The sequence below is a fragment of the Hylobates moloch genome, unplaced genomic scaffold (genome assembly GCF_009828535.3).
Source record: "Hylobates moloch isolate HMO894 unplaced genomic scaffold, HMol_V3 SCAFFOLD_5, whole genome shotgun sequence".
NCBI lineage: Eukaryota > Metazoa > Chordata > Mammalia > Primates > Hylobatidae > Hylobates > Hylobates moloch.
This window is the reverse complement of record NW_026652280.1, coordinates 119,459,283-119,479,503: the sequence shown is the minus strand read 5'-3', so window position 1 is coordinate 119,479,503 and position 20,221 is coordinate 119,459,283. Positions and strand designations below refer to the sequence as shown.

The 20,221-nt window shown below is 37.9% G+C and overlaps 1 protein-coding gene across 2 annotated transcripts in view; it reads right to left on the bottom strand.

Moving 5' to 3' along the window:
* Positions 1-20,221, bottom strand: part of VAV3 (vav guanine nucleotide exchange factor 3) — a 417,957-nt gene that overhangs the window by 359,046 nt on the left and 38,690 nt on the right. The window lies entirely within an intron of this gene.

Here is a 20,221-nt window from a genome sequence, read left to right as displayed (position 1 = left end):
AAATACTAAACTACTGCTTTTTTGTTTTGTAATTTTGAGGAAGATACCTCCAATAAGCTCAGGTTTTAAAAATGCATAAGAAAATACCACCAAGGGAAGATAGTGATTAATATTTAATATTTGCATCACTGATTTTTTCCCTAACAACCCTATACCAGCAACTTAAAGGCTTATCCTCTGATTTTTTAAAAGGTCTTAGAAAATAAAATTGTAAGAGTATTAAAGGCATGTGTTGAGAGTAGACAGGACCCCAGGACTCTGGCCTGCTGGGACAAATGGTAGAGAGAAAAGCCTGAGATCCAGTTTCCCAACCTATCATTCTGGCTTCTCCACCTACACTGCTCTCTCCCTTCTCTGATCTCTCACTTCACAAATATTAAGCACCATGTAAGTTAGATTTGATTTTCTTAAGTTTTCTCCTACCAAAATATTAACTAGCTCCTCCAGGTCAGGGACTAGATACCTGCATCTGCACCTCTTCTGGAACAGCAGGTGCACTACTAGGCAACTGCAAACTTGGTAGACCCTTAGGAACCACATCTCTCTAGCAGATTCCTTTATGAAAAAGAAGTCTCAACTACTCATCTCTGGTTGAACTGAAAAAAAAATCTCAGACACTTTTTCCACAACCACACTTTCCACAGCATCAAAACCACTTGGTACAGTGGTCATATCCTTAGGATCAAGGAAGTCAACATGCCTATTTCTTGTTTATATCTCTCCAGGGCTAATATGAAGATGGCAATCTCATGCTTATACCACCTCTAAACTAAGCTATTGTAATCTTTTCCATGTAGGTTTTTTAAAAACTATATAGATTATATCCTATCAAGAGCACAAATATAAGACTGTCTTTTCTTTATAGAGTCCATACTGTCGACAGCAATCCATATCTATATTTAATATTTTAAATTTTTAATCATATTTTAAATGGTTCTGGCATCAGATTATACAAACCAAAAGCAAAGGAAATGTTTAAGAGGAATTCCACAAGCTAATGTTCTCCAGAGAAATGTCAGAAGGCCACAGACATAAAATGCCCATATGGAAGATGTAGTCAATTTAAGTGTGAACTATCCAGTTTGATGGTCCTCCGGCATGCCATTGTGCCCAGGGTGTATACACAACCAAGAGTACAAAATTGAAAGTACACTGCTAATCACTCATAGCAACAGCAATAAAAATTTTAAATGCTCTAAATTATAATCAGATAACTGGAAAAATATGTTCCTTTCCCATAGCAAGAACGCGATTCATGAGGCAAAAGGAAGGAAATGCATTGAACTTAAAAGTATTCATAAATTTCCAAGGACAAATTCCAAAGATGATCAGGGCTTTTGAACAACCATGAAATATATAAGTACACAAAATAATCTCTCTTTCTCAAAATCATAATATTTGAGTTCTCCAGCCCAATGCTGTCAATACAGTAATGCACCAACCTATACACAAGAATCATCAACCTTGGCAGAGTGGATTACTAAGGAGGCACTAACAAAAATTTTAATTTACAACCTCACAAATTATTATTATGTATTATTATTATTATTTTGAGGTGGAGTCTCGCTCTGTTGCCCAGGCTGGAGTGAAGTGGCATGATCTCAGCTCACTGCAACCATCGCCTTCCAGGTTCAAGCGATTCTCCCGCCTCAGCCTCCCAAGTAGCTGGGATTACAGGCACCTGCCACCACACCCAGCTAATTTTTGTATTTTTAGTAGAGACGGGGTTTCACCATGTTGGCCAGGCAGGTCTCAGACTCCTGACCTCAGGTGATCTGCCTGCCTTGGCCTCCCAAAGTGCACAAATTATTTTTAAGACTTCAGATGGTTGATTTTTATATAACTGCAAATGTCTTATTGTTTATATACAAACATACCAAGAGATGATAGGCAGAAAGATAACAGATGACAGACAGATGAATGTAAATGGCTAATGAGTAGAGAAATCCCAGCAATAGAGGGGACAAACTCAACTGTGCCAGCAGAGCCAAACAGAAATGTACACATGAGAAAATTCAAAGGGCAGCTGACACAAGAACCTCAGTTTTATCTTGCAACAGTGATGTGCGATAAACATTACTGGGCCCTGCCTTCTGGAGCTCACAGGCTGGTTGCTCCTGTCTCTCCTGTGGCAGGGCACTAGAGTCACACGAGTTGGCACCAAGTCCTAGCTCCAGCCATGTGATTTATAGGCGAATGATTTGAGTCCTAATGCCATCATTCCTCAATGAGGATTAAACAATTTCTCTCCCATAAAATTAGCTTGAGGATTAAGTGAGCTAATGCCCATGAAAGCAATCCATAACCTGTCACGCACAACACAAATGGGAAGTGTCTCTGTTCTTATAGAAGACTGTGCCTCCTCCAGCTGCCTTTCTCCAGTGTGCCATAATGTTTGGAAAACACTGAGGTTTTCAGTTATAATTAGGAAGTACAAACTCTATAATTAAATTCACTTCAAGCCTCAATCAGTAGTGGGCTCATTTTAGTGCTTACTTAGTAGGCATGGCCCTATGGCCAGCACTCTACTAGACACTGTGGGAGACAGAAAAGAAAAACAAGATTTGGTCCTTTTGCTCCAGAAATTAAAAGTCTCACTAGGGAACAAAACCAGCACACATAAAGCAGCAGCAAGGCCTGGAGGCTAGCACAGGACTGAAGGGCAAACCCTGCAGGTGGAACTTACCTTTGAAAACTAAAGGGAAGAACTCATTTTTTATTTTAATTGGCCAAAAATTTGTGGAAGGCATTACAGAGAGAGAGAGAGTCTAAAGACAGGTATAAAGGTAGGAATGTATCTGTAGGCCCGACTAGGGACTCACTTGAATAGTGAGGGGTTAAAAGGAGCAGTAATTTTTCAGACTATGGAGAACCCAAATACCAAGAAAAGATTTTTAAACTTAATCCAATAGGCCAAAATGTAGACTAGTTGGTTTCCAAAGTCAAACAAAATTATCACCATGAAAAATTGTGGTAATGGGAAAAGAGTCTCAAAGAAAATGACTGACGAGAAAAGGTTTAATGAGATGCAAAAGCCTCAATCAGTAGTGGGCTCATTTCCAAATCTTAATTCCTTGCCCCAGTTTTTAATGCAAACCCAAAAACACATGAGCCAAGAGAAACAAATTTAATTTCTGATAAACCAGGTGCAAGTTATGACTATCACCCCCATGTGATTTACTGACTGGAAGCAGCACAGGTCTCAGGTGAAGGATTTGGAGACCAGACAGAGGCAGGTTCCAATCCTATGTGAACCTGAGTAAGTTACTTGATCTGTTCCTCAATGTCCTCATCTATAGAGGGAAACAATACCTCTTCACAGAGTTATTTTGAGGCTTAAAAAAAAATCTAGAAACTTTAAGCCATATATAAATGTCAGTTACATAAGACAAATTTAGCACATTTTGCTAGCTGATGAGCACCCTGTGGACAGGGGCTGTGTTTTATTCTCCAGTGCAAACCTAGAGCCTAACTCAGTCCCTGACATCTACAGGAATGCAGTAAGTCTTTGATTAGTGAATGAATGTCAAATTTACTGCAATGCATCTTTAGTGAGCACTCATTATATGTGCTGTGGACTTACTAGGTCCGGGCAATTGAGTTGTGAAGAAAACAGAAAGAGCTCCTGCCCTCATGAAGCATGTAGTCTAGTAGGAAAATTAGACACTATACAAATAATAACAACACTGGAAAGTATCACAAAAAAAAAAGGAAGCACAGGGGATGTGCATGTTGAGAGCAATGAGGGGAGCATTTAACTCAGCGTAGAAAGTCAGAGAAGGCCTTCAAGCCATGGAAGTGACAATCATCAATTACTTCTATTATTGTCCATAATAACAAAAACTATTAATACTTAACTGCCTGTTGCTCTAAATACAGAATTTTTTCAAATATTGATTCAGACATCACATTAAAAGGGAAGGGGAGTGTTGCACACAAAAAAATATATATATGAAAAAAAGAAAAAAACTTCCTGGTAAGTTCAAGTGACATCAGATGTGTTCTACCTACCACTGGTAAGAATGGAAGCATAGTGTTCACTCATGGTCAAATTTTTATCAGAAAAATATGATTTACTACAATCAATCTATGCTGTTTCAGATCTTTCTTAAAAAGAAACATATACCTAAAGCATAACGTACAAATCTGATTTCAAATATATTGCAAGTAATATTTTATTTTGAAGGTGTAGTTTCAAACCTCAAGCCTTGAATGTGACCCTCTAAATTTAACTAATATTTGAGTTCCTTCTCTGTGTAAAATATCAAATAAGACATTAAAGGAAATATTAAAAGCTCTAAAATACCTAACTATCAAGTAATTTACAATTTGTACAGGGAAAAAAATTTATAGGAGTTCAATAAATAAATGCAAATTATACAAAGATGTCACAAAACATGATTCCCTGTAAAATAAATACTGATAAATAACATAAGTTCTGGGATGGTTGGAGTGTCTCTTTTTTGATCACCAGTGTATCCAAGTACCTATAACTAGAACAAGTGTCTAGAATCACTACCTTACAAGGCAGTGAGTGAATGAATGAATGAATAAGATTCATGGATTAAGTAGGAAGAACAATGTCACAAGAAGGATTCAGGAGAAACATCACAGACAGCAAGAATCAGGGGCCACAAATGATGGTTAGGGAAAACTAGACACAAAGGAGAGGAGAAGAAACTGTGTGATGCACAAGTCAAGTTGAGGAGATGTAAAGTGTGAAGGCAGTGACTGGAAATTCAGGCAGAGGAGACCAAACTAAGGCTAGAAATGTTGGTGACGATCAGATTGTCCAAAAATTTAAATATCAAACTGAGGTGTGCACAGGCCTGATCAAGCTGGGTGCAGAAAGTCATCACGGTTTCTGAAGCAAAGGAAATAATCAAAATCTACTGGTGGAGTCCCGCGTGGGCCAGAGCAGAGGCCACTGCTGCAAGAATCCACGCAAGAGATGAGAACCTGTACTCAAGCATCAGCAGCAGCCTCACCAAAGTAGTGAGGCAGCTGAAAAGCATCACAGAAGCCCCACATGACACACTGGAAATCACAGACAGCTCACTCAGCATTCACCACATACCAGGGACCACGCTCAGCACTTTCACGGACATTCTGACACAATCCTCAAAACAAGTCCAAGAAGTAGGAATTTCATAGATAAGGGAACTAAGATTCAACAAGTTAGGTAACTGCCAGAATTCTAGCCATTGGTCTATCTGACTCAGCTTACAGATCTGACCCACCATACTCCTGGATCATAAAGGGGCACCGCAACTTTTAAAAAAATGCTAGACATTTTCAAACCTGATTGACTAAAAGAATGATGATACCACTGGTAAAAACAGAACACAAGAAAGACATTGAGTCTCAGACATGCTATGTTTGAAGTTACGGAAGAACAGTCAAGGAGAATTGCTCAGCAGACAGTCAAAAATGAAAAACTCTGAGATCAAAGTTGGAATATAGACTGAGTCCCTGATCTGAAATACTTAGGCCAGAAATGTTTCAAATTTTGAATTTTTTTTTCAATTTTGGAATATTTTCAAATTACATACTGCATGGGCTTCCCTAATCCAAAAATCTGAAATCCAGAATACTCTGATGAGCATTTCCTTTGAGCCACATATTGGTACTCAAGAAGTTTCAGATTCTGGAGTATTTTCAGATGAGGAATGCTCAACCTGTAAGAATTAAGGACTGAGATGCACAGACCCAGGAATTAACTGAAAAAGGGTAGTAATGGAATAGAATAACAGTTAATTATTTAATCGACAAATATTCTGTGAATACCTTTCCTACGGGAACCACAAAGCTAACTTCAGAAGGAAATAAAACAAAGTTTCTGCTCTCCAATAGCTTTCAGACTGGCCAAAAGGAAGGGTATTAATGTATGTCCAGGTCTGAACATACAGTGTGAAAAGCACCTTTGGGGAACAGGAACACACACAGGCAGGGTTGGGAAAGATAGCACAGTAAGAAAGGGACATGCTGGAAATGAAAATATTACAGAATGAGATGAAAAACCCAAATACCATGATTTCAACAAAGCAGTGGAACTAAAAACCAGAGTGCAGGTCGCAATTATTTTACCAACAGCAGACCTGGTAAATGGGACTGTGGAGCTCAGGAGGTCCCTACAAATCTGAACACAACACAGACAAGTCTTTAGCTCTCTCAGAGTATTTAATGTTTCAAAAATGTAAACCTGGATTGTTGCAAACCAAGCCAAGGTCAATGAAGGTAGGGGAATGGGGAGGGGCTTTGGGTAAATGATGAAAGAGGCAGAAGAAACCAAGAATATTTTGACACATTCTATTTCAGAAGCATTTTCTCGCTGTATCCAAATTAATTAGGTATTTTGATGGAAAAAATAAACTACTCCATGAAAATGAACCATAAAGTAAAAAGTACTTTTAAGGCATATATATATATATATATATTTTTTTTTTTTTTTTTTTTTTGAGAGATGGAGTTTCGCTCTTGCTACCCAGGCTGGAGTGCAATGGTGCGATCTCAGCTCACTGCAACCTCTGCCTCCTGAGTTCAAGCAATTCTCTTGCCTCAGCCTCCCAAGTAGCTGTGATTACAGGCACCTGCCACCATGCCCAGCTAATTTTTTGTATTTTTAGTAGAGACAGAGTCTCACCATGTTGCCCAGGCTGGTCTTGAACTCCTGACCTCAGGTGATCCGCCCACCTCGGCCTCCCAAAGTGTTGGGATTACAGGCATGAGCCACCCCGCTGGACCAAGACATATTTTAAAATATATTTTCACAGTTACATGTGCCAAATGAAAAAATATACCTCAAATTACCCATATCTATAACTGAACTGGATACAGTTTACCACTCAAGTTATTCTCCAATGTATGTTTTATTTACCATTCATAAAATTAATAAATTAGTCATTGGTTATAAATTTATAATTAAGAAAACAAATCAATGACTTGAAATATACTCAATAGTTATTGTAAAAACAAAACTTACATCTACCTTTAGATGACAATATATTAAAGCTTTATTGAATGGTTATACGTTTTTGTGGAGAAAATTTAATATAACTATTGCTTGAATCAAATTCAATATGGAACTATTATACTACTGCTCATCAATTTAAGCATGTGATTACGTTTAGAGGAAAGTAATATAAATGTATTGAATCTGGACTAATTCTATTACATGGCTCCAGTGAGCCTATTTTAATGAAATTTCCATGTGGCTGATAAGTTCTGATAGTTTACGTTTTAGCTTATTCTTAATATAAATTGGAAAGTTGTCTAAAACCCTGGATAAATCAGACAAGTACAAAAAGTCTAAGAATTTATCTTCTACAAGACTATTGTTTTAAATGTGAGAAAGCAAGGCCAGGAGAAGTTAAATGGCTTGCCCAAGCTGACACACCTGAACTTTGGATGGATGGACCGGTAGGAAGATAGAGAGGGGAATATATACATTATGCATAATTTCCTCTAAGTATTATAAAACATTGTAAGCATTATATTTTATTACAGTCATACAGGTAAACATATAAATACTAACATGTTATATAAAGACCTACAGAATATTTCCATAAATATGTAAAAACAATTTCTTAACAGTTAAACTATCTTACGAAATCACCATAAACCATGTGGTATCTTAATAAGAATAGAAAGAAAATTAAAAAAAAAAAAGAATCAATGTCCCAGAAACAGAACTCAAAAACATGAAAAACATTACCTTAATAAAGGTAACTTAAAAAAAATGAAAGAGGAAATTAACACTGGTTTTCATCAGTTGAGGTGACTTTCTTACAAAATAATTCCTTGAAATCACTTGAATAAAAGGGGAAAAAAATCGGTGGTAATCTTTTCTTTCATAATGTCTGACCTTATCTCCTTATTACAGAAGCAGTTGAAACATCTTTAGTTTGCATTTCAACCACACAGGAAACAGTTATACCTTCTTTCCAGAACATAATGTACGAAAGCTTCAATATCTATAACTCACTGAGAAGGGAATGTAACACAATGCTCTGCTGAACTAGACTTAACGTATAGCATGTGATAAAATGGGAACAGTACTGGCACAATGCTACCATCTAAAGATTTGCTTAAGCCAAGCTTCACTTAATAGTTGAAAAGCTAGATAAAATGCATAGGAGTTCATCATTACCACACACAGGGTATAAACACGGCCATCCACTAATGAAACTTTGGGGCAAATAGGTACAAAATTCTTCTCCCCTAAATGATGAGGCTAAAACCAAACCAAACCAAACAAAAACTTAAGGGTGGTCCACCAACTATTGCCTTGGAGGGAGAGACAGGGCATTTTGTTCATCTAAAACAATATGAAATGATGATATCTCACAAATGTGTACATCTCTGGATAATCTGTTTCCAAATCAGGAAATTCTACCGAACTAGTTTGAACTCTCCAAACCATTTCTTTGATGAAAAAGCTCCCCACCTATTCCTTATATTTTATTGCAAAATTGTTTTATGTAATTTCTTAAATACTTTTTTAAAAAATTAAAGCGAGCTCAAAGAAAATACAAACATTTCCTTCTCCTCCAGTGACAGGGGATCCTCCCCCTACTGAATTTCCTAAAACCTTGTTTGTACTTCTTACAGTAATCAGCATATTTTCCCTTACGATTATTTGTGTGTGTGTATAAATGAGGCGTATATATATATATATATCTCCTTTGTAGCTTTTAAGCTAGCTGAGAGCAGACAAAAGCCTTATTTATACTTTATTCTCTTCACATCTCACATTGTGTTATATACAAAATAAGCAGATAAATAGCATAAAATAAAACTTATTAGTATTTTAACTAATATGGTATTTTATACAGATACTATCACAAAACTTTTTAACTGGTTTACCTCTCTACTGCAATTCACCTTCACTCTGCTCCTTGCAAGATTATTCTAAAACAAAATTCCAATTATATTATTTTCCTACTTAAAATCCTTCAGTGGCTTCCTGCAAGTTCATCTGCGTGTCATACACGGCTATTGCAATCCTATCCGCTCTCTCATCGCTTGCTGCAGATATCCGAAAGCCTGGCCTTAAGGATCTATGTATCCTTCCTCTGGGCCTTCACTCTCGACCTGATCCACCAGGCTAATTGCCATGTATCAACACTCTACTCCAATCTTTAAACTGCATCACACACTTTTGTGAAACACACTGCATAATACTTCACTTATGCCTTCCCTACAGCACTTCTCATATTGCAGAGGGTAAGGAACTGGGGAAAGGTAAACATGGCTATTTTTTCCCCCTCTAAATTGTAAGAAGGTTCCTGGTGACAAAAAGCTAGAAAACACCCGTAAGAATGTTTGCCTAAAAAGCTAAATCCCAGAACTACACATAAGGCCTGGACAAAGTAAAGTTCTGGAAAGTGGTAGGAAAGTTTATTCTACTCAAACATGAAACCTGCCTGACAGCCAAGTCATCACTCCATAACCAGCCATCCCTTAGAGATATATTTCCTAATTTCAACAAAGCATCAAGAGGAAAATGTTTTAAATGGAAATTATGGTGGTAAACATTCTTAACATCTGAAATTATTTATTATTTAAAAATCCTCCCAATCTTTAGTTCTAAAGTGAAATTATCTACTGTAACATTCTAAGAAAATTTGCAAATAAGAAGGCATTAAATATATCGTTTGGATTTTCTTAATCCGTACAAACCAGGAAAAAAGGTATTAAAAGTATGAGAAATTAAAATATTAGTGCTATTCCTTGCTATTACACTAGTTCATGGAGGATAACTTTAACCTAGTTATTTAATGTCTTCTCAGCTTTTTTGTGTAAACCAGGCCTTCAACCTGCCTCACAAACACGACCCAAGGAAGAGACACTAAGTTCTTCTGAGAAAGATTCAGTGCTTGTGAAATGCATGAATTAGATTATATATCTACTTGATCTGTCAAAACTGTATTCAGAAAAACAACCAGTCCCTCATATATCACATCACCCCACTCCAGCCAGAGGGTTGACAGTTGCCTCCTCTGGGCTCATCTATCACTCTACCTTGCACACACCTCGAGTGCTGTCCACATCAAGCTGTATCATAATATATATTTATATAACTGACTGCCAAGAAAACCTCCAAAAGGAGGAAATTAATGTCTTGTTTTGTGTCTCAGTACCCAGAAAAAAAAAAATCACTGAGTTTATCCAGGCAGTAGAAGGGATTTTTAGGCATATTTTACCAAAGTTAAAAACAGAAAGTCTATTATCTAACAGAAATAGCAATATCCTGAGTACACTGTAAGATTTGTATTGTGACATTTACTTTTTAAAGTTTTATATGAATATATATCTGTACAAGTTATATTGTATAAAGTATACTAGCTGAGCTTTTTGTTCTTACAACATGGCCTAAAAAATAATAATTTCCTAACCATCATCAATTTAATTTTTAAGAATATTAAGAGGAAACATTTTACATCATTACTGTTTATAATAGAGGTGTGACTCTTGTACAATAAATTGCACATATTAAAGAGCACAATTTGATGAGTTATCTCAGGTGTATACATCTATGAAACCACCACCACAATCAAGGGAGTGAACATTTCCATCACCCTCAACAGCTTCCAAAGTTTTTTTATGCTCTTTTTTCATGTCTGTCTTCCATCCCTTCCTGTCCCTAGCATCTACCAATCTGCTCTGTGTCACTATAAGTTAATGTGCATTTTCTAAAACTTTATATAAATGGACTCATACAGTATATTTCTGTGTGTTTGGGTTTTGTTTTGGAATTGCTTAACCCCCAACTAATAACGAGTCCCAGTGCATTAGGCCTGATCTTCCTACCCGCAGAATTTGCTACGGTTTGAAGGTTTGTGTCTTCCTCCCACCCTAAATTCATATGTTGAAATCCTAACCCTGAAGGTGATGGTATTAGGAAATGAGGCCTCTTAGGAGGTGATTAGGTCATAAGAACAGAGCCTTCATGAATGAAATTAGTGACCTTATAAAATAGGCCTGTATTAGTCCCTTCTCACACTGCTATTAAAAAAAAATACCTAAGACTGGGTAATTTATAAAGAAAAGAAGTTTAACTGACTCACAGTTCTGCATGGCTGAGGAGGCCTCAGGAAACTTACAACAATCATGGAGGAAGGTGAAGGGGAAGCAAAAACCTTCTTTACATGATGTCAGGAAAAATAAGTGCAAGCAGGGTAAATGCTAGATGCTTATAAAGCCATCAGATTTCATGAGAACTCACTTACTATCATGAGAACAGCAGGGGTGAAACTGCCCCATGTTCCAATCACTTCCCACCAGGTCTCTCCCTCAACACCTGAGGATTACAATTCAAGATGAGATTTGGGTGGGGCACAAAGCCTAACCATATCAAGGCCTAAGGGGACTCATTTGCCCTTCCATCTTGTAAGGACACAATGAGAAGGTGCCATCTATAAATCAGGAAACAGGCCCTTACCAGACACCACATCTGCTGGTATTTTTATCCTGGACTTCCCAGCCTCAAGAACTGTGTAAATTCCTGTTGTTTATAAGCTCCCCAGTCTACAGTATTTTGTTATAGCAGCCCAAATCAACCAAAACAGTACTGTTTTGGACTTTTCACTCTGGAGCTTTTAGAACAGTTTTTAGAACATGTAATTCCATATTCTGGAGAAGGGATATGGCCATGGATACAACCTCTTTCTTCCCTCCCATTCCCTATAGAATCTTATTGGTAAGAAGTGACAGAAATTTGGCAACAACCCATTGCAGTTTTGAAGGCAAAGAATTAAAAATAAGTAAATCTATATTATTGCTATTTTAAAACTAAATGTCCATGCCTAAATTACAAATCAATTGTTATAAATTGTTCCCACATAAAGAATTTTGAATGTTACTAAATGATGTCAGCTTGATAACCAATTTTACCCTCCAGTCGATATTATGACCAAAAAAAAAAAACAACCCTGTAAACACTCAATTAAAAAAAATAGCTGGTTCTCTGGGTGGCTGACAGGGCTTTAATGACATTAAAGTGGCCACATCAGCAAAAAGAAAATATTATCTCCTGGTTACCTCTCAACTTTTGTCAACTTCTCAGCATATCACCACCAAAAATATCTATGGCATTTAGAATTTCTGATCATGCAAATACAATATACACTGAAAATTTAAGAAGCTGTAAATGCATTGCATGTATGACCAAAGTGATTTAACTGACAGTAGCTAAAAATAGTGCCTTCATATCTATTTGGAAAGTTGATGCTATGGTGAAATGTTTATCCTGTTTCTTTACAGATGCTATTGGGGGGAAAAAAACTGTGACCATATGTTCCTTGAGAACCCCTGGCATATTAAATATTAAACACAGAACAACACAAAGACATTAAGAATATTTGGGGAAACTCTGGCAAATGCTGTGTAATACAGCTAGAGTGACACAGTTAAAAGCCACTCTTAATTCTATACACAACAGAAATGTGTCCCAAAAGGTATGTATGCATTCAGCAAAAGATATTTACAGGATGGTCAAGGCAGTATTATTTGTAACACTAAAACTTGGAAGCAGAAAAATGGATAAGACATGGTTCATTTATAAGATGAACAAAATATTGCTGCATGGGACAATGTGGATATGTCTCAAAACATGATATTGAACAAAAGATGCCAGACACAAAAGAGTACATTACGTGTGATTCTATTTACGTTAAAAAAAAAGAAATCGGAAAAACTAATCTATAGTGTTGAAGGTCAAGATAGAAGTACCTTTGAGGCCTGAGGGAGGGACCAAAGTGGGATTCTAGGGTGCTGGTAATATCCTATGCTAACTACATAGGAGAGTCAGTTTGTGAATATTCAGTGAGCTGTATAATTATTTAAAGAAGGTACACAAACCAGTATTATACTGTAATTTAAAAGTTGAATTTGTATGCCCATATTCAGAGCAGCATTACTTATGATGGCCAAAAGATTAAAGCAACTCAAGTATTCATCAATATATAAATGGAAGAACAAAATATGGTGTATACATACAATGGACTATTATTCAACCTTAAATTTCAGGAAGGAAATTCTGCCATATGCTACAACATGGATAAACCTCAAAGGCATTATGCTAAGTGAAATAAGCTAGTCACAAGAGCACAAATGTATGATTCTACTTACATAAAGTATCTAGTATAGTCAAATGCATAGGCACAAAAAGTAGAATGGTGGCTGGCAATGGCTAGAGGAAAGGGGAATAGGAAATTACTGTTTAATGTTACAGAATTACAGAGTTTACATTTGGGAAGATGAGCTCCGGAGATGAATGGTGGTGATGATTGCACAACAATGTGGACACATACTTAATGCTATTGAACTATGTAATTAAAAATAAAACAAAGAAAAAATGTTACATATATACCATATATATGCATATATAAACATATATATGTTATACGTTATATATATAACATATATGTTTTTATATACGTTATATATAAACATATATGTATATATAAACAGATAGGTATCTCTTACATCTTTTAAAAACTGATGTAAAAAATTGTTACAAGAATCAACAAGGGGCCAGGTGAGGTGGCTCATGCCTGTAATCTCAGCACATTGGGAAGGAGAGGCGGGCAGATCACCTGAGGTCATGAGTTTAAGACCAGCCTGGCCAACATGGTGAAACCCCATCTCTACTAAAAAAATATAAAAATTAGCCAGGCATGGTGGCAGGTGCCTGTAGTCCCAGCTACTTGCAAGACTGAGGTAGGAGAATGGCTTGAACCTGGGAGTGGAGGTTGCAGTTAGCCAAGATTGTGCCACTGCAACTCCAGTCTGGGTGGCAGAACGAGACTTGGGTCTCAAAAACAAAAACAAAAACAAAACAAAACAAAAAGATTCAACAAGGGGCTCCCATTGGCCAAACATAGGACAAGTTGAACTTCAAAAAGAATAATGGGTAGGGGGCAGAGTAAGATGGTGGAATAGAAGGCTACACCAATTGTCTCCTTCAAAGACAACAATTTAACAACTAACTACACAAAAAATCACCTTCATAAGAACCAAAAATCAAGTGAGCACTCACAGTACCTGGTTTTAACTTCACATCACTGAAAGCAGCACTGAAGAGGATAGGAAAGACAGTCTTGAATCACGGATGCCACCCCTCCCCCATCTCCTGGTAGTAGCTGTGTGGTACAGAGAGAGAAAATCTGTGCACATGGTAGAAAAAGAGTGCAGCAAGCGCGAGGCATTGCATTTAACTCCGTGTTGCCCCATCACAGGAGTAATCCAAACCAGACTGAACTCAGCTGAAGTCCGCCCATGAAGGGAGTATTTAAACCAGCCCTGGCCAGAGGGGAATTGCCCATCTCAGCAGTCAGAACTTGAGTTCCCACAAGCCTCACCACCACAGGCTAAACTGCTCTGGGGCCCAACATAAACTTGAAAGGCAGTCTAGACCACAAGGATTGCAACTCCTAGGTGATTCCTAGTGTTGAACTGGGCTCAGAGCCAGGGGACTGTGGGGGAATACGACCTACTGAAACACCAGCTAGGCAACTAAGGGAGTGTTTGTACCACACCGCTCCCCTAACCCCATGCTGCACAGCTCACAGCTCCAAAAGAGAATCCTTCCCTTTGCTTCAGCAGAGAAGATGGAAGAGTAAAGAGGACCTTGTCTTGCATCTTGGATAGCAGCTCAAGCCACATCAGGATAGGACACCACAGTCATGGGCCCCCCTTTCCAAGCCCTAGCTCCTGGACAACATTTCTAGACACACCCTGGGCCACAAGGGAACCCACTGCCATGAAGCAATGGGTTCAGTTCTGGCAGGACCAATCACCTTCTGACTAAAGTGCCCTTGGTCCCTGAATAACCAGCATCAACACCCAGGTAGTATACCATGGGCCTCAGATCAGACTCTGAGACTTGCTAGCTTCAGGTGAGACTCATGACATTCACAGCTATGGTGGCTATGGAGAGAGATGCCTTCTGTTTGAGAAAAGAAGAGGAAATAGCAAAGGGGACTTTGTATTGTACCTTAAGTACCAGCTCAGCCACAGGGGGATATAGCCACCAAGTGGGCTCTAGGGGGTCTCCAATTACAGGCTTAGCTCTGGACCTGCCCTGAAACAGAGAGCCCACTGCCCTATAAGGGGAGTCCCAGGTCAGGTAGCATTAATGACAAGCTGTCTGAAGAGCCCTTGGTCCTTAAGAGAACATTGGTGGTAGTCCCGTAGTACTCCCTGTGGGCCTGTGATGCTGGCCATGGGGTAAAGCTCCTCTGCCTGTGGAAAGCGGAGGGAAGAGTAGGAAGAACTGTGTCTCGTGGTTTGCCTGCCAGCTCAGCCACAGTACAATAGAACACCAGGTAGACTTCTAAGATTTTGGACTCCAGTCCCTGGCTCCCAGATGATACCTCTGGACCCACCTGGGGCCTGGGGGAACTTGCTGCCCTGAAGGGAAGGACACAAGCCTGGCTTCACCACCTGCTGATGGTAGGACACCAGGGCCTTAAAAGAACATAGCAGTAGCCAGGGAGTGGTTACAGTGGGTCTTAAGTGAGACCCAGTGCTATACTGGCTTCAGAGCGCAGTCCCGGTGGTGGTGGCCAGAGGGGTGCTTGTGCCACTCCACCCCCAGCTCCAGGTGGCTCAAAACAGAGGGAGAAACTCTATTTGGGATAAAGTAAGGGAAGAGAACAAAAGCCTCAGCCTGGTGGTCCAGAGAATGCTTCCAGATCTTATCAAAGACCATCAAGACGGTGCCTCTACAACTCTACAGGAACCACAGCATTACTGGGTTTGGGGTGCCTCCTAATGCAGAGACAGCCTAGATCACAACACTCAAGTCCTTTTGAATACCTGGAAAGCCTTTGGAAGAAAGATAGGCACAAACAAGCCCAGACTGTGAAGGCTACAATACCTAACTCTTCAATACCCAGCCACAGACAAACATCCACAAGCACCAAGACCACCCAGGAAAACATGATCTCACCTAGTAAACTAAATTAGGCACCAAGGACCAATCCTGGAGAAACAGAGATATGTGACCTTTCAGACAGAGAATTTAAAATCGCTGTTTTGAGGAAATTCAAAGAAATTCAAGATAACACAGAGAAGGAATTCAGAATTCTATCAGATAAATTTAACAAAGAGATCGAAATAATTTTCAAAGGTTAAGTAGAAATTATGGAGTTTAAAAATGCAATGACACACCGAAGAATGCAACAGTCTTAATCAGAACCGTTTAAGCAGAATTAGTGAGCTTGACAGCAGGCTATTTGAAAATACACAGTCAGAGGAGGCAAAAGAAAAAAAGAATAAACAACAATGAAGCACACCTAGAGGATGTAGGAAACAGCTTGAAAGGGAAATCTAAGAGTTATTGGCCTTAAAGAGTAGGTAGAGAAAGAGATAAGGAAGAAAGTTTATTCAAAGGGATAATAAAACAGAACTTCCCAACCTAGAGAAAGATATTGATATCCAAGTACAATGAGGTTCTAAAACACTAAGCAGATTTAACCCAAAGAAGACTACCTCAAGGTATTTGAAAATCAAACTCCCAAAAGTCAAAGATAAAGAAAGGATCCAAAAAGTAGAAAGAAAAAAGAAACAAATAACATACAATGGAATTCCAGTACATCTGGCAGTAGACTTTTCAGTGGAAATCTTACAGGCCATGAGGGAGAGACATGACATATTTAAAGTGCTGAAGGAGAAAAACTTATGCCCATTAGTCAGGCTTGGTGGCAGACGCCCGTAGTCCCAGCTACTTGGGAGGCTGAGGCAGGAGAATGGCGTGAACCCAGGAGGCGGAGCTTGCAGTGAGCCGAGATCACGCCACTGCACTCCAGCCTGGGCGACAGAGTGACACTCCGTCTCAAAGAAAAAAAAAAAAAACTTATGCCCTAGAACAGTATATTCAGTGAAAATATCCTTCAAACATGAAGGAGAAATAAAGACTTTCTCATACAAACAAAAGCTAAAGAATTTCATCAACACCAGACCTGTCCTACAAGAAATGTTAAATGCTTCAATCAGAAAGAAAAGGACATAAATGAGAAATAAGAAATCATCTAAAGGTACAAAACTCACTGGTAATAGTAAGTACGCAGAAAAATACAGAATATTATATAACACTGTATCTATAGTATGTAAACTCTCCTAAGTAGAAAGACTAAATGATGAACTAATCAAAAATAGTAACTACAACTTTTCCAGACAGACAGTACAATAAGATATAAACAGAAATAATAAAAAGTTAAAAAGTGGAGGGACGAAGTTAAAGTGTAGAGATTTATTAGTTTTCTTTTTGCTTGTTTGTTTGCTAATGCAAACAGTTTTGTTGTCAGTTTAAAGTAGATTAGGAAGCAACCTACGTGCCCATCAACAGATGAATGGATAAAGAAAATGTGGTACTTATAAACAATGGAGTACTACTAAGCCAGAAAGGAAAATGCGATCCTGTCATCTGCAACAACATGGACAGAACTGGAGGTCATTATGTTAAGTGAAATGAGCCAGGCACAGAGAGACAAACTTTGCATGGTCTCACTTATTTGTGGGAGCTAAAAAATTAAAATAATTGAACTCATGGAGACAGAGAATAGAAGGATGGTTACCAGAATCTGGGAAGGGTAGTGGGTGGTTGGAGGGGAAGGAGGGATGGTTAATGGGTACAAAAAAAAATAGAGTAAGATCTACTATTTGCAAGCACAACAGGGTGGCTGTAGTAAAAAATAACTGTACATTTTTTAATAACTAAAAGAGTATAACTGGATTGTTTGTAACACAAAGCTTAAAAGCTTGACATGATGGATACCCCATGTTCCTTGATGTGATTATTACACATTGCATGCCTATATCAAAATATCTCATGTAATCCATAAATATGTATACCTATGTACTACAAAAATTAAAACAAGAATTATGAGTACCTTGATAAAAAACACACTGAATATATATAAAGATCCACTAGCTCAGAATGAGACTTAAAACAATAGAAAGTCTACCCCTCCCCTCCAAAAAGAAATCAATTAGTCATTACTAGAAATGACTTACTCTGAAAATTGGTAATCAAAGGAAAATAATTACCTAACTACTTCTGCCCTTCCCATATGTATTACACTTTCAGGGTTACCTAGTTGATAAGAAAAGATTCTTCTTTACAAAAGAATTCCAGTCAAAAAATGTTAAAGAACTAATGACATTTTTTTAACCACCATTTTGCAAGTCCTAAAAAATTGTTTTAGGCAAAGATTAATAATAAATGACTCGAACAATGCAAAGTCAATGAAAAACTTTATGCTGAAGAGATGATACTGTCACCACCTAAACCCACGGATCAATCTTAGCAAATCTACGTGTGGGGCAACCAGCCATTATTTACCTCTGATGTGGAACAAAATGAAGTACACTGCATCGGCTATGATGTATCTTAGCAAAAATAGTTGAATATTAATCTGTTCGTGCCTTCAGAGCTAATATTCAATTGTAAGTATTATAATATATAGAGGAACAAGTTAATGACACCACGAGAAAGCAAGACAACAAATAAAGAATGTGAGACAGTCTACGAGACAAGTGACCAGGTTTCCTGATCATGTTACTACCTACAGAAAAGGACCACTAGATTAAAAGTGACTCACAGGTAATATTCAAATGCAGTAAGGATCCAAATGGGCTTTGTCTGGATCCTTCTTTGAAGCCAAATGTAGAGGAAACATTTTGAGACAATCTAAGAAATCTGAATATGGACTGTATGTTAGATTATAATAAGAAATTGCTCACTTTGTTAGATGTGATCATGGCATTCTGACTATTTAAGAAAATGATTAAAAACTTAAAGATGCACATCAAAGCATGTAAGGACAAAAACAGCATGATGCCTGGGATTTGCTTTAATACTTAGGCAGAATAATAATTATACGTTGAATATATGTATCAAAATATCACGTTGTACCCTATAAGTATACACAATTATTATGTGCCAATTAAAAATAAAAAATATACATTTTTAAAGAATAAAGGGGTATAGTTGAAGCAAATGTGATAACTTAGATAACCGTTGAATCCAGGTGATGGGTACATGAGAGTTCATATTCTCTTTGTGTATGTTTAAAATTTTTCAATATAAATAGTTTTAGACTATTCAAATGATACAGACTATACTTTACATATTTTAGATTATCCATGGATATTAAAACACGTGATAGAAATATTGTCATAAAGAATTGTAGTCAAACTATTCCTTACTTAACAAATAAAGAAAATGAAGACCAGAGAACTTAAGTGGTGTGCTCAAAATCACACAGCCATTATTAACAGTCAGCTCATGCTGAGAGTAACAACAACTAGCATTACACGATGGAAGCAGCCTTAATTCCACACCACAGATTTGGGGGTTTGGTAAAGGGACTAACTCTCAGTAATTCAATACCTCACCATTTTATTTCAAATTTGTGCTTTGAACATTAAGCACTGTCCTTATGCAACTAATCTGAGAACAGTTCTATGTGAAAAAATATAGAAATCTATTACATTCTTAACAGTACAGCTAACAAATGTTTTTCTTATGGCCAACCAGCATAGCACAACGATAGCTCTCAAACCCATACAGGCAACAAGAGCCAGCTTGGCACATTGCACTGGGCATTCCTGGTGCCCACACTTGTGTTTTCCTCGGCTTCAGTGGCATATGTCAATTGGTTCATTTACTTTATCTGACGTTACTTTATGTGCTGGTAATAATGTTACTTCATCACAATAGCTAACAAATGGTACCCAAATCACAGCACGAGAGATGCCACACAAGTTCAACAGTGGGCATTAAGACATACTTCTCATGAGTTCAAGGTGAATGACACCTTAGAAGCGGTAGCTGAAGAGACTATGATTCAGTGATTTACGTAGCAGTCATGGAGAAACTGGCAGAAGTCCTCTGCCCAGGAGTGAGCGACATTAGTTTGCATGGACAAAACCTGAAAGAGACTATGCAGAAACATGTCAGACTTCAGGTGATTTGATGGGAACAAAGCAATAACTATGCAGTATGATTTACAGAACACAGCTCCATAGGGTCTATGCTGCAAGGACCTGGTAAAAGTACTCTGGTAGGCTGAATAATGGCCTCCAAAGATGTCCTCATCCCAAACCCTGGAACCCATGAATAATACCTTATTATGGCAAAAGGGATTTTGCAGACATAATTAAAGATCTTGAGATAGGGAGGTTATACTGGACTACCTGGGTGAGTCCTAAA